Consider the following 17,205-nt stretch of genomic DNA (forward strand, 5'->3'; position numbering starts at 1 on the left):
AACAGACAATTAAAACAACGAGTTAACCCTAACCCAGCAGTCCCTAAGTCATATCGATATCATATTACCTATATACTGTTTGATGTAACACACACACATATATATAATATATATATTATTATAATAGTAAATAGTGGTTATTATACAAAATTTTTGCTATACTTAAATATTCTTCGATGTCTATTTTTTTTTTTCAAAATAAGCTATACCAAATTTTTTTAAACTTAATCTGGTAGATAATAGATAATAAGTTTTATAGCTATACTTAGATTTATCTTTAAATTCAATTATAATAAAAAATAGTAAGTACCCATTAATTGAAAATTTTGTATTTTAATAATTACTATAGGTATCTTCATATTTTTATTTAATAAAAAATATATCATAGGTAAAAATGAACAGTAATTTGAAAATGAAAAATATAAAAATCTATTTTTTAACTATACTTGAAGTTAAATTTAATAATTAATTTCATCGAGCTATAAATAAACACAAAAATGCATTCCAATTTACTGTTCACATTAATAATGATTTTTTTTTTTTTTAAAGAATTTTAATTTTACTAATGATAAAACGTATCTCTATGGACTCTATGTATACATTTTTATGTAAAAAATCATACTATTGTGTGCCTGAATTACGTTATAGTGACTTATACTGACGAAGCTTGGGTTGCAAAGCAAGGACAACCGACGATTGTCTTTACAGTTATTAAATACTAAAACATTTGAATAATTTTTTATACTCTATACATGCTAAACTGTTACATTAAATAGATTTTCCAACAAAGATAAACAATATGTTGTCTATAATCGATGATATATTGTATACATACAATATAATCGAATTAAAAAATAATTATACGAAATAATTTTCTTATTTAATATCAGCTATTATACCTACACAAAATTCGTTTTTTCAATAATTACTTGTCACGAAGGAATGTTATTTTAATTCCATGTAAAGGACCGAGTTAAGTATCTCGTGTATTCGAAACCCTATACACGATACGATCGTTTTTCATTAACCGAATGCCCATTTTACAGAAAAAAAAAAGATTAAGTATACTATCTAGATGTAACATATATGTACTTCTAAGTAGGGTAATATCAAAAACGAGTATCGAACACATCTCCATATTTTATATGCTTAGCTCGTAATCTACACTGTTACAAGAAGATGTCCTTAAATAACTATATAGGATGTTCCTAAACGGTAAATACATTATATTTTTTTTTACTTTCATGGTTTTACAAACCATGTAAGTGTTGGAATTTTTCGAAAGTAAGGAAGTAAAATATTCGTGTAGGTAGTTTTAACGTCTCCGAAAAACCGAACGGTCTAAGACACCCCATATACGCATAACCTTATACATATATATGAATAATATTAAATATGCATATTAAGGAAGATAAGATAGAAAGGGACTGCTTTTAGTGACCTATAACATTTACCAATATAACTTGTAACCTAGGTAGTTCATTTAAAATCCACAGGACCCTATCAATTTAACTGAAGAAACTGGTTTATTCATATTTACAGGTATAAACGTCACGTACTTTCTAGTGTTATCTTGTTTTTTTTTTTTTTTTAAATACTAATGACATTGTCTAGTACATATTACCCACAAATCATATTTTTTTTTTTTTCAATTCTCTCCTACTCACAACCGAAAACTAATAGGAATGCACAATAAAATATATTAAATGATTGGTTTATTGTTCAGTATAAAATAATAAATGTCCATTATACCTAGTAAGTAAAATTAAATTAACTGTATTGATTTATTTTATAATTGTTATATCTACGCGGGTTAAATTAATAAAAATAAAAGAATGAATTAAAATTTCCACAATACCATTGAATATTTTTGAATAACTCTTTTCTTTAAATATGGAAATCAGTAAGGAATTCATTATTAGAAACACGTTTTAAAGTTTAAATTAAAACATTGTATTATTGATTTTATACCAAGACCCAAATAAATCAAACAATTAATATTAAAACAGAGTTATTACAATCGTTATTCATTTCATCAGTTATAATAATTATCAAAAGTGAAAACATAATAATAATTAATCTTCTTGAAACTAATAGAACGTAATTAAAATATTATATTTTCAACTAAAAAAAAAAATATATATATATATATATTTTTTACAAACTATTGATTCATTTTCGTTATTAAAACATTCTAAGATACATCAGTTTATATTATGTTATTTATATGCCCAGTTTGAAATGTGCATTCTGCCATGATTAATGAATATTTTGTACAAAGTTCAAAACGTATAAGAATTGTGAACTGTTTTTCAATTGCCAATTAACAATTGTTTATTGTGCACACATTGCGAGAAAATGCAATTTAATTTTGTTCAATAATATGTAAAAAAAATTCAAAATTTGAAATTAATTTCATGTTTTTAAAATGAACAATAACTCTATATAAATAAACATCATACAATTTTTGTATGATACTAACCGATACTATTTTAACAAATCATATAATCTGAAAGATTACAATTTAAAGTAATTTCATTTTTATTATTTTTGATAGTACTACTTATAATAATATAAATTAAAAAAAAATGCATTTAATAAGTTCATAATTTGCGTTATTACTATAGTAACAAAGCAAATATAGTTAAATTATTTTTTGCAAAAAAGTATAGTTAAATGTATGGTATCTACTATCCATAATAGGAATATTTATTAATATTTATTATAAACGTATATTATGCAGTCCGCGTTATGGGCAAGATTCAAAGATGATCAAACAAACTTTGTTGAATTTTTTTTGACAGTTCAACGTTAAAGAATTAGGTTTTTTTCTGTGATATATTACTTCTTACTTTGTATTTGTCTCATAAAAGATGTACTGCGATTGGTCAGAGAGTCGTTCCGATTTTGAGTCTGTAAGAGGACAATTTTTTTTCTCTGCAACGCATACAAATCATTTATTTAATGAAGTTTTCGACATGAGACTTTTTAAATACAGTAAAACTAACTTAATACAATGTAACAATGCAATATTATTATTATTGTGGTAAAAATTTATATTATAACATACGAATAGTATTTTTTTTAAATTATTGTACTACGTATTACAATACTAAATAATGTATATTATATAATGTATGGTAATTATTACGTATTTCGTATACTAACCTAACTTATGCGACGATATCAGCACGAGACGTGGCTCACCTTATAGGGTCGTCCTCCAAAATAAATCTCCTTCTGACTGGATTCAGATAGTAGAGGGATCGTGGGATCACGCATTCCACTTAGGAATTCAAAAAGCAACTCGGGCAAGAAGAACCCGTACGATATTAAATACGAAATGCTGAATTTTTTGTGCTCGAACCGAATGCGTCATGTATTCGAGTTTTTACGTTCGGATCCGATGCATATACGCAAGTAAATCTATTATTTTATAATGCGGACCGACATCGTCGCGCTTGCAATTTTTTTGGGTGATTTAAATTTACGGTGTTTCATCGCCGTGCATAATACGTCTTTCGGTCCGTTACGTCGCTGTGTAACGGGCCCACCATAGGATTGAATAACATATTACTATTTAAACATTAGACATCTTACGTCGTTTAACAGTAATTCCTATCGCGTAGGTACATACTAATATTATATTGTACAGCTTATAGATATTAACGCGAACCGTTGCGATTTTGATGTCGATTATAGTAATCGATCTAATGCAAAGATGACGTATGAATTATGTTGTATCATCTCGATTATCGTTTTATAATTATTAAAGAAAAATGTAATGTATCAGCTGTTAAAATACCATTTAAAGACGTAAATGAGTTTTCCTATACTTTAATGCATATGACGGGACGGTGGCAATACTATTTCTTCACGTTAATATATCACAATATTATTCAACATGTATTATAATATTAGATGTACTTTTAAGAAATAAATATTTTTGATTTTTTTTTTTTTGTTTATTGCAACTAATATTAATTTTAAAAAAACTATTGTAAAATATACTATACGTAGAAATTTATAACTGGTTGATAATAATTTTGCTAACCACAAATATTTTATTACAGCGATGATTAATAAGTACAATTAATTTCATAAAAATGATTCCTATACTTTTCTGAAGAACTTGAATATTAAATATTATAATGCTCACAGCTAATAAAATAATAAACAGAGTAATTAATTCACAAAATACTGTTTATAAATTTATAATAACGATATCATTTTTTTTAAATTTTTTTCAATGTCTAATTTTTTTGCGCAAGTAAACAGTTAATACTCACTACTGTCGTTATAAATTTAAAGTAACGATCGCTAATTTATGAAAAGCATACACATGGCAATATCTCTCAAATTCTTTCATTCATAACAATAAATTATTATTTATTTTAATCATTAAATCTCTTTCACCCAATAGAATGGTCATTATTTTTTCTGCAATGTATTGTTTTATCATTTCACTATTAATAGTTCAATACATTAGAAATTGATTTCAAAATATATGTACTACATAGTGCACTCGATTAAACTTAGACAGTTACCCATTATAATTACAATTCTCTAAATGTATTGTATCGTAACATTAATCAGTTTGAACTTTGGATTCCCGGGTCGAATTAGTTGCTCTGTAAACTTGTCTACGAATTAACAATATCTAGGCCACGATCAAAATAATATGGAATACTATCAGCATAATGATGATCTGGAAAATTGATCATGAATTGATAATGCTAATTTTAGTATATGGCCATTTTTAAAATTGTTTATTTTAATGTAGACGCATAATATTACATTAATCCTCTATTAAATAATGAAAAGCTTAAAAATATAATCCTGTATAAATTATTTATTTAAAAAAAATATATATCATTAAAATCGCATGATGTTTTTTTTTTTTTTTTAATACACTAAAGTACTTGGCTCGTACAATGTAAATCTATGAATTTATCAATATAAAATAAACGATAACGGAATATTTTGTTGAGGGAATTAACCGGATTTAAATGTGTTATACATATTACAACCATGCAATCATTCAAGTTCTCAACTTTAAAATAATTATATTTTCGGTTTTTAAGTGTCTAATTATTGTGTTACATACGTATTATACGTATATACAAGTCAAAGATCACTAGTTATTAGATTTCGTTTTAGAGTAATGACTATGTGAAAATAAAAAAATAAACGAATAGCTATTCACTATAATTAATCATCGTGAATGAATTACGCTACATACTTACAGATATTAAACACATATAACAAAAACCGTTCCGATGTAAGGTGTAATTATATTATTTATTTGTGCGATCTACTCATACATCGGTAACATGATTTTTTTTTTTTTGCCAAACGTTGATCGAGTACCGTATCTATAGCAAAATATTTCAATTTTAAATCATTTATAATAAATATTAATAATACATCCAGTATCAATCTTAGACAAAGTAGATAGTTATATATAATGGCTTGCCATTCATACATCTTTGTGCCATAAACAACAGTACGTAATTTCGGAAGAAGCGTATTTTTAACAAAACGTGTACAAAACAATATGCCGAGTTAGGTGTGATATTTTTATTCACACATAAATAATTACTGCTTAAATATGACGAACTGACACACCTATGTTTGTTGAACGACATACAAATATAATATGTCCAAACGTGTCATTGTTGTTGCCAAAAATAGTGTATATGGAAAATCGTAATATTATGTACCTACTGTATTTACAAATGAATACAACCTATTAAATATCATACTGAATACCCGCTATGTTTTGTGTATTTAGTATTTTAAACAATTTTAAATTTAAATGACATATTAAAAAATAAAAATAAAAATATTTTACATAAAAAAAAAATGTACCCAAAAGAATAAATTAAATAAACAAAACATAAATGTAAAACAAAAATCTAAGTACCTATTTAACAATATTTAAAGATAAACTTATTAAAATACAAAGGGGAAATTTAAACTTATTATACATCATTGACATGGGTAATCTTAGGTAATCTTCATTTTCGGCAATGGTTCAAATATATTATTATGTTATAGTTAATGCTCGTCAACAAATATTTTACGCAATACAAACAAAAAATTATTATCAATCATATTACAGTTTTTTTAGTTTTTCTTATTCTTTGAAATTTGAAAGAACATTTGAAATGAACAATTTCGATAAATTTTTCATTTTATCATAATATATATATATTATATATATATAGTTATTATATTTATTAAACATATAATTATATGTAATCATCTTAATATTAATAATTATTTCATAAATCAATTTTCATTTTTAATCAAAATATTACGTACGACAAAAAATTAAAAATTTGATTAATAATCGCATGAAATGTAAACCAAATATTTCTTTTATTTGTTAAAAAAACATATTATTTTTGCCAAACTGAATTTAATAGTTGGATGAATATCTCACAATCAATGCGATATTTGTGTCTTGTGTGATAATTATTTTAAATCGGTATTAATATTGGTTTAAATTTTTTAATATTTCTTAACTTTACTAAACTAATTTAATCATGTAACGAAATTATTGAAAATCGTTCTTGGTATACTTAAATACTATTTGTTTTGGATTTTATGTACTGGAGGTTTATATAAGTATTGCAACAATATGTATTATTTTTCACTTTTTTTTTTTCATTTTAGTATAAATAGTGTTTTCGTTATTCTTTCACCACATTTTAAACAAAATATTACATCATATATTCAACATTAGGGGTGTACTTTGATAACAAACATAAATTAGTTAGAATGTGAAGTAGCAGAATATAATACTACGTGGATTGCGTTTGTAAAAGTCTAGGAAATTCCTAGTACTTTTTTTGATAATTTTCTAAAAACTAATAACATCGAATAAATGGAAATGTTTACACAGTAGCATTATTTGATAACTCAGAAAAGAATAAGTAAAAACTTTAGGGAATTAATATTTTCACAAAATATTTATATCAGAATTTTATAGACATGGTATAATTTTCAAAATATTTTATGCTATAATTAAAATCTCAATTATTTTGGTAACTTTTTTGTTTTTCTCAGTCAATAATATTGAAAACAAAATACAAGATTTCAATCAAATATCTTAGCAGTTAAAAATATATGAAACGCAAAAATTGATATCCAAAGAAGATTTCCAAATTTTCGATATTGTAATAATATGTATATTATTACATTTTTCTATATGCAATACAATTTTCAAAAAACTGAGACTAAATTTAAGCTATTTACATTACGAACTTATCCATATCGTTTTACATTCTGCGTTATTTTGGCGAAAATAAGTTTATCTTTTGAATTAAAAAAATGTTAATACGCAATAATAAACCATAAGTAGGTTCTGATCTACTCATTTCTTTTACTCGAAATAAATTTATTTATCAATATAAATTTAATATAGCAAAGTAAATAATTTTTAAAATTATATAAATCCAAATTCTAAAAATTAAGCTGTAAAAGAAAATCTCATCTCTGATCCATGTGGTGCAACTAACAATTCCACAATGACACCGGAATTTCATACTTAGCCGATTGAGCTAAAGAACAATTCAATAAATTTCACGCACAACGCTTAATTCAATAGAAGAAACTCTACATTGCAAAATTTTAATAACGAAAACAAAAGAATACCTGAGTCAAGTCACAGCTATCATTTTACTTTTATCATCAACAAAATCTGATGATATTAAAAAAACGACTAATTTAGTCATATCTATGCATTATAAAATTAAATATTTGATTTAAATTTTACTGTGAAAATACTTAAATTACGTTGGAACTATTAAATAAATAAAATACGAATGCAAATAAAAAAATAACACAGCCATTACAGTTCAGAGTTACGTTTGAAACAGTCCTACCTTATACATCAAATTCAATTTACCGGTTTTTATTGTATATTCATACATAAAATGTTAAGATTTATTTTATTTTATTTTGTCAAATTATTTAATAATTTTTCTTAAACTAAACGTTTAACGACATAATCTTCGTTTTAAATTGAATACACAATAACATTGAGTATATACTTCATATCTAGCATAATTTTGTATAAATACAATAATGATGACATTTATTCAAAATGTACAACGGTTTTTTATAAATTGATTCAATCCAAATGTTGTGAAATGTATATGAAGCCATAAGAAAATCGTTAAAACCAATTATCTTTTATTATTTCTATTATAACAAAATGTATACGTATATCCACTGTGTATTTCAAAAATCTATAAGGCAGATTTTTTTTTAAAAATAGCATAAACATAATAATAATAAATAATAACAAATAGATAGGTAGGTAAGTAAGTAGGTACACGATGCATTTTTGCGGTAGCGCATAATATGTGAACAAAAAACGAAAAATCTAAAAATTACATTAGCTATATAATATACATAGACGTAAAAACTACACGCACCTCAAGAATAATGGTCATACAATTACACATGTATTGTATAATTCCGGTGGTTATTGATGATTAAAGTAATAATATTATTATTATAATTGTATTATTACTGAAGCATTGTTCTCCGTGTCAGTGCCATGTGTTACACGTTCATATAATACTATATAGGTTTGTGTGTTATTACTATTACCGTATACCAAGTATATGTGTACTATTATACGTATTTGACTAATATTCAAAATGTGTTTCAAATCACGTAAGACTTGACCCGTTGGCCGCAAAATTAAAAATTCTAAACGCCCCAAACGTGGGAGTTGGCGCGCACAATAACGGGGCTAATTTTTTCAGTGTATTTTGTTTGAATAGAACCCTATTATTGTCTGTAAAATATCAAATGAGATTGGAACTTTCATTCGGTTGAACGAGTCTCGTTGACGAATACGCAGCTTTAAAAAAAAGAGAGGGAGAAAAAGAGAGAGAAAGAGAGAGAAAGAAAGACATACAGTGAGAGAGTGAGACGGTCGGCATGTGTGAAAAACACAACAAAAACGACAGTCATAAGTCCCTATAACAAACGGTAAACACCGTCCATTGTGACACGCGGGAGCGTGCATATAATTTCGTTTATTTCATCGATATCGTAGAAACACTCGCACATAATAATATTATAATATATTATAATATTTATACGGATTTTCAGTACGTATTGTTTCGGAGCTTTCTCTTGTTTTACGAAAAAAGTAAAAATAAATAAATTACGACAACTAAGCGCTACTTGTGTCAATCACCCAAGTCTAAAACGACTTCCACATAGACATCACAGACCAATCACAATTACTGAATTGCATATCTTTAGTAAAATATGTAACCTATTAAATACAATATATTATTTTCAAACGACTAAATTAATGAGGAATAAAAATCTGTAGATTAATGATGCGTTTTAATGATCTATCTATGAGTAAGTATTACATTTGCAAACACAATATGAATTACTGTATATTATAATTTTGTTTAGTTATCACTTATCAGTCACCGATATTATAGGTTTTTACTGTTTAGTTTATATTCTGTGAGTAGATTTTAGACATTTAATACCTACATCAATAAAAATCTCATATTAAGTACGAATGATTTATTATCGATTCTAGATTGGAATATGCTATAATTCAAAATAATTTGTTTTAAAAATCTAAAAGTTTAGAAGTATAATGTAAGTATTTTTTATTTATGATTTTTGATGACTAATGATTAATTTTTTGATACATTTTCCTAATTTCAATATACTATTTTCTTCGGTAAAATAATAAAATTAAGCAAGTAAGTATAGAAATGTGCAAAGTAAAACTTATTTTGACAAATTAAAGTATTTTAATTATTGATCAGCTGATAATATTTAGTACTTAAAGAAAATAATTGCATGTCCAAACGACACGGATGTTCATTGTATTTGCAGAATTATTTTCGCGAATACTTGATTATAACGTTATCTATTTTAGGATCAAGTACAAATCTATATAGTAGTATTATAGTCACATCGTGAGCAATTTTTGAATGGAATAATAGTAAAATATAATTTCTAGTCATTAATGAATAATTAAAATGCATAATAGTGAAAAACAAAAACATCATTATTCATTAATAATAAAAATTAAAAGCGAAACCGAGGACACCTGAGGATATCTCTATTATATTTGACAAAGATGTGCAGCGCAACTTGAAATATAACAGACATTTTAATAATAACACTAAACTTAAGATTTTTACTCATAGATTGTTATGATAACAACAGTAGATCTTTTCCAGTACTTATAAAAAGTCAAATATTATAATAAGTATTTAAAAATAATAATTTGAACACTACACAAAAAAAAAAACCCTCTCTATGACAGCGGTTAGGTAAAATATACAAATTGTAGTTGTACAATATTTCTTAGTCCCTACATTATTTACTGTATATACTACATACTACGCATATGTAAAATATAGTATATAAATTTTCATTTTCATTAGATTAAAAATAAAATGTGTAGGTGTATTTATTTTATTTACTATACGAAACTACCCAACAGTATTCCACGTCCGACATCATTTATGTATTATAATTAATAACTATTGACTTATTTACTGCATTGGCAAAGTTTTTAAAAAGTTTAATCTTGCAAACATGAAGACGGACAACATAATTTATTATAATATTATCAACTTCATATTTACGACATGTCAAACCGATTTCTTTTATATTAGTATGAGTAGTATTATTATTAAAAAAAAAAAAACATAATTCTATCAAAAGGTGAACGAAAAAAATATGGAGTCTACCCAAACATGACATTATATCACTATACCCGCAACGCCGCTGCGGTATCATTCGAGGAGCCCTTCATCGAACCTTCAATCGGGAGAGGGAGGTGCAAGAATATAACACATGTTATGTGAACGTCCATAGGACCGGTAGCGAAAGAGGTGGATTGACTACCACAATAGGACATCAGGTGCAGACCAAACAAAACTCATCAAGAGCATCATATATTATCGACTGTGTACAGACACGCCACGGGGGAACCCGGTGACCTACTGCTATATAGCTGCAGTTTCCGCGTCCCCTTTATCGCATGCACACTCACACAGACGCGCGAGAACACACATACATACAAAAATATATGCGCGGCCATTATATATAGATAATTTTTTTTTTCGTATTCTCTTTCTACTCCTTTCTTTCCATTTCTCCGGCTGTTCGATCGAATTCGCCTTGCTCGCACACACGCTCGCGCCGGTTCATTCAGTCAGTGTCCATTCCGCAACCGGTACAGCCGACACACGATATTCGCCAATAAATAAAGCCGAAGTCGCTCTAAAACAGTGCTGCGTGTGCCGTTCGCGTAAACTCCTCCTGCCGTTCGTTCGTCCGGGGCCAACTCGATTAATACGCGTCGTAAGTATTTATTTTATTATATTTTATTTAAAATGTCGTTATAATATTTGTGTCATAATCCGTCGTTAGTATTTTGCACCGTTATAACGGACGTTATCGAGAACATTTTAATTTTTAACACATAACGATTTAATAGCTGATTATAATAATATACGTTATGTTCATATGAACACTTTGATGTTTCACGTACGATCGATCTCGCAGTTCGTGTGTCGTTTTATGAAAAACTCCTGTTTATGAACATACTTAAACAATCATATATTTTTATTATTGATTAATTTGAAAATTTACCTGTCTCGACGTTAAAATATGACGAATATATCAAAATACTAAAAAACATGTATTAGCATATTTTTTTTCGATTTATTTTAATGTTTTACATTTTTTTTCTTACTATAACTATCTATTTATTAATATATCTATATATATATTGTTTTTTTGAAAATTATGATGCTCTTAATTAAAATATATCTATCATATATCTGCAAATAGTGAGTGGTCAACGTTGAGGTTCTGAATAAAATTAAATAAATACATTATGATATAAAACTCATAGGAACTGAAATGTTCTAGCAAAACATAACACCATAACAGTATGGAAAATTGATTAAATTACATCGTGGATACGAATTCTAAGAACGTATATTTTTTTAAAGTATTAAGTCAATACGCCTAACGCATTACAATTAAATATTGCGATGCAACAATGAGATGACAAAATAATAAAATTACGTGTCATGATCCGCATCAAAGATTATCATATACATTATACAGCTGGTTAAAGCATTTACCGATGCGTGTAAAATAGTTCGAAAGTGTATTTTATATGCATTTTGGTTATGTAAAGAATTTAATGTAATTTATTGCATGAAATGTACACTTAAAACAATTTAATTTTATAATATATAATATAAATACTTAGCTATAGTGCAAAAGGTATGATTATTGAATTCTTATATTACAAAATGTTATTCGACGTCAATTTTCCTAAAACAATTTGTATTTTAGATAATCATTAATAGAATATATAATTCTATAGCTTAAGTATAGTTTTGTAGACTCAATAAGCCAAAAAATAAATAAGATATTTATGAGAAAAACTAATAATCTTCATTATCATATTCTGATCTATGTAATTTTCTGAGTTTTTAAAGCAAAGAAAGGTTAATTAAAACAAAAAAAGCTATAAACTCCTGCAGTTAACAAAATGTCAACTCATTTTTGTTGATCATATTTGCAAAATATATTATAAAGGTGATATTTTATCGTTAAGTTAAAATGTAAAAAATAACTCAATAGCTTTTAGCTGACTTTTATTATTATAATAACTATTTATTATATTTTCATTTCCTAGTTATGCGTACTTTTAATAATTTTAATATTTTGTTGTGTAAGATTTAATAACATGCCCAACCAAGATTTTTTTCAAAATATTGTATATATTTCATGTTTTGGATTAAAAAAAATTAAAACAATGTTATCCCCTTATAATTTACATTGTATATTGTTACAAAAACAGAGGTCATTAACACATTATTACGATATAAATTTATGAAATGTATGTTTCCCACAAGCATAACATTATTAAAATTATAATAATTAATATTCTCTGTAGTCAAAATTTAAATTAAAGTAGATACTTATGTTCAAAATAACGGAAAAATTCATTAATATTAATTCAATTCATTAAGCTTAGTGGTTACTCCAAAATATATTGTTATATTGATTATTTACTGTCTTGAAGATTTTTTTCATTAAAGCTCTAGTAATAAAATCATTAAACTTATACTTAATTTCAAATAGAATTTCATAAATTAATATGCACTCACATTAGTAGATACAATGAAAATCTGTTAATAACTTAAAAACTTATGAATATACAATAATTGTGTTATATATAAAAAAAAAAAGTAAAATATAACAACTGAAATGCCGTGACGTCTCGTTTAGCAATTCCCGTTATAACATATGAGCACGGACATGACGACAAATATAACGCGCGAAAAGAAAATGAAACAAATCTTTGATCTTTTATAATGATTTTTTTTTCCCCAAACCTTAATAAATTCGATATGACAGTTTTATTTTTTTTTAATAGATTCTTGGAAACGACTAAAGTGTTTTAAAACGTATAAATTCAGCAAATTCGACCAAAAATTATTTTTATAGGTGTATCAAATTTAATAATAATAATAACAATATAATAATATAATAATATTAAGGTTTTAATGATTTTGCGGATGACTATTGGATTAAATAGAAAATAATGTTTAGGTAGGTATAAATGAAATCTATTGCAATTATAATTTCTTTATTGTGACCTCATACGGGGACTTTCTTGTATGTAGTACATTAACTCTATCGTTATTAAGCATAATGTTCTTAGTATTGTCTGATCAATGAGAAATTGCGAATTTTGTATGTCATTAATACGATTCTTAACTGCAATTTCCAATTAAATGCATGTATAATGATTAATTGCTGGTGCCTGTATTATCAGGTAGCCGCTGATAAATAAATAAAATGTGAATACGATTAATACCATAATATCGATGTATCACACCGATTTGTAGGCATTTTAGTCCTCAACAAGTATTGTGAAAAATAAGTCGTCAAAAAAACTTTTTAATAGATTGTATGAAAATGACACACATACATGTGTAGCTGCAAACTGAAACCATAGCGAAACTTGTTAGACTTGCATTGTTTTTGAGGGCTAGTCAATGTATATTATATTAATATTCATCGACACGTCGAGACCGTTATAACGCACGTCCGCTCTCAGTATTCCAATCAGGGATCACTTCAATAGCGATATCTAAAATAATAATATTCACTTCGACCATGTTCATCATCAAGATTTGTTTAAACAATTTCAAGTTCATTGTCCCCAAAATATGCGTATTTATGCACAGTTCGGTGTAAAAATATAGAAAACTAACGACCTTTCCGTATAGTGCGGCTGTTTGGCATCGGCACATAGGTACGCGGCGCGTATACAATATACAATATATTGTTATAGAAACGTTTTTTCGAGCTATTGCCCGAGACGATGTTGCATATTATAAAATCGCAACGTACAAAAAAATATATTTCATCATGAATTATGACATTATACACTCGAGTGGTAACTGTCGTATGCACGCGTTTGAGGGAAAAGAATAATACACGTTGATGTGTCTTGTTATGCGATGAGTGAACATTGCTGCAGCAGAGTATTAGTTTATAGATATTATAAATATGAAACAACGAACCTAATAATCAATTAATAATAAAAACGAAAAATCATTCGCATGGTCAACCTCGGCTGACCTCGTTCGCAGAGTCGTCCGTAAAAATAAAATTAAAACTTATCTACAGTAATAATAGTATATAATAATATACTAGTTTTATTATATTATAACAACATACTTATACCTATATAATTCGTAGAATAATTTTTTTTTTAACTAAAGTGCTACAATTAATGAACATTTATAGAAAGCTAGAAAAATTAATGGTTTATTTATTTTTAACTCGTTTAGGTTAAGTTAATATGCATTAATAAGAAAAAGCTAAATTTTTATTGACTTGGTTGAGTTAAAAGTTATTTCACATTTTTTTTAAAACTTTTTATTAGGTTTAAAAAGATGATGTATTTTTTTTTTTTCATTACACTAGCCTATTTTATTTTATTACTAACTTAAAAATGCTCAAAACATTTTTATTGTTATATAGTAATAGACACTTCATCGAAGTTTTTCTCCGTTTAAAAAAAACTAGAATTTTCAACACAAATAATAAAAAAAAATTGATTTGACTTCTTAAAATTAAAATTTAATTTTTTATTGATATCACATTAATTAAATCAATTAAATCGAGTTAGTAATTAAATAATTATCATTAGACGAAAAATAACTATAATTAAGTTAAAATAAAATGAACTTTTTAACTCGTTACTATACCTAGCCTTATACGGTCTCACCTAAGTACTACAGACATAGATACCTCGTATATAATAATAAATTATGTTGTACGTATTCTCGAAAATCGACTACTTATCAGTTATCACATACATCGTCGTTCTAAATGTCCATAATAGAATATCGCAATCCGTTTGCTATCTCATCTTACCGTTTTCGCAGTCAACCATCCGGTTGCATTTGTTGTCGGGAGGAGGCCATCTATTTTTATGATAAACGTGATGAATGCTTTTTTTATTTAATATCATGCATATATATATATATATATACACCGCCACATACGGCGTGCGAGACCAATGTAAGTGACCTGTCGTGATCAACCCGCAGCCAATGTTTACGTCTCATTGTTTTATAGTTTATACTCAATACTATTGCAGACGACTATAGCAGTATAGGTACATAACTCGCGTATCCGCAAAAAAATCAATTTTCTTCGGTCGGCGCCAAAGCTTGTGTTATGTAAATCGTTAAAAAATGTCTATTCTAATTTACACTGTGGAAGTTATGATTATTTTATACACGTGTACACATAATACTAGACATTTCCAACATCGCTGCTTAATGTATACGTCTTTATATTGCGGGTTAATCTCGTACCGAAACTATCGAAATCGCTATAATATTATGTATGCATATTAGCCGCCGACTTATATTAATCTTAACTTAGTATACTTTTTACTTTTAAGTTCTTCTTGATTTTTTTGATTTTTTATTATAAATGCATGTAATACGTTAATTATTTAAACAGGCATTAATGGTATTTTATTATTTTATTAATTATTTAACTTCCCTTTTATTTAATATTCGTTTAGTAAAAATATTGCGCCTTTGTCTTATTAACATACCTTTACTTAAACACATTGGTGCAGACAACTTTGATTCAACAAACCAGTTGATTTTATAAAAGAAATATTTATTATTAAATTATTCTTTAAACAAATTTAATTTAAATCACATAAAAATATTATTGAAAATAAAATATACAATAAACAAATTAAAATAGTACCTATCAACGTTCAACTGAATTTTAACAATGTCTAATAATTTTATTCTATAGATATTAGCTATAATAGTTTCATAGTTAAAATCTTTAGTATGTCATGTCGTGATATGAATTTATATTTATAATTATTAACTTTGATTTTGACTACTTTAAGTATCCGGTACACAGTCGCTCTAATAAAAGGCCAGTTTAACTTAACAGATATAATAATAATATAATTTGGTTTAATTTTTTGCATTCTAATAAAGTGTTAGTTCTATAAATTTACAGGAATTGCATTAAGCCTAAATTAATATACTAGATATGTGTATATAGTTAAGAAAAATTCAATTTTTATATTTTAGTACTAGATAAAAAAAACAATTTATTTGAGGTTAATCTAATTTAATGCAAATATTTTTTAAACGTTAACATAGTGTTATTACAAAAACAATTACCAGAAGAAAATTAATTAAATAATAAATTGTTTAATAGGCGTTCAAAATACGATATTTACAATATAACAGTGCGTGTATTCGATATTTTCATAAATATTGATGGTTATCATTATAATTATAATAATTATCACGAGATATGCTACCTTCTGGTAAAAATAAACATCGTCAAGGAGGTCTTTGGTTATTTTGTTTCAATATTGGATACCTATTGTACGGTGTAGGTATAAATAATACTTCAGTGTCCGAATTTGCAACGTATTTTATACGCGAACATACCTCCGTGCAACAATATAATAACATGTTAGTTTCATATGTTGTACATATTGTGTGTACAACAATAATTATTGGTTTCCCGACAAACACGTTTCGCTACTAGGTTATATTAATGTAAAGGTGTGTATAAGAGTACAATATTATTTTCGGATTTTCC

The 17,205-nt window shown here is 26.2% G+C and overlaps 1 protein-coding gene across 1 annotated transcript in view; it reads left to right on the plus strand.

The window, feature by feature from the left end:
* The first annotated feature begins 10,978 nt into the window (after positions 1-10,978).
* The window catches only part of LOC112595435, a 41,555-nt gene continuing 35,328 nt past the window's right edge, over positions 10,979-17,205 (plus strand). The window contains exon 1 of the mRNA XM_025340655.1: positions 10,979-11,373. The gene's annotated coding sequence lies outside the window, so the exon portion shown is untranslated. The remainder of the gene's footprint in view (positions 11,374-17,205) is intronic.

Source organism: Melanaphis sacchari, unplaced genomic scaffold (genome assembly GCF_002803265.2).
Source record: "Melanaphis sacchari strain LSU unplaced genomic scaffold, SCAv2.0 Contig27_pilon_pilon, whole genome shotgun sequence".
NCBI classification, from domain to species: domain Eukaryota; kingdom Metazoa; phylum Arthropoda; class Insecta; order Hemiptera; family Aphididae; genus Melanaphis; species Melanaphis sacchari.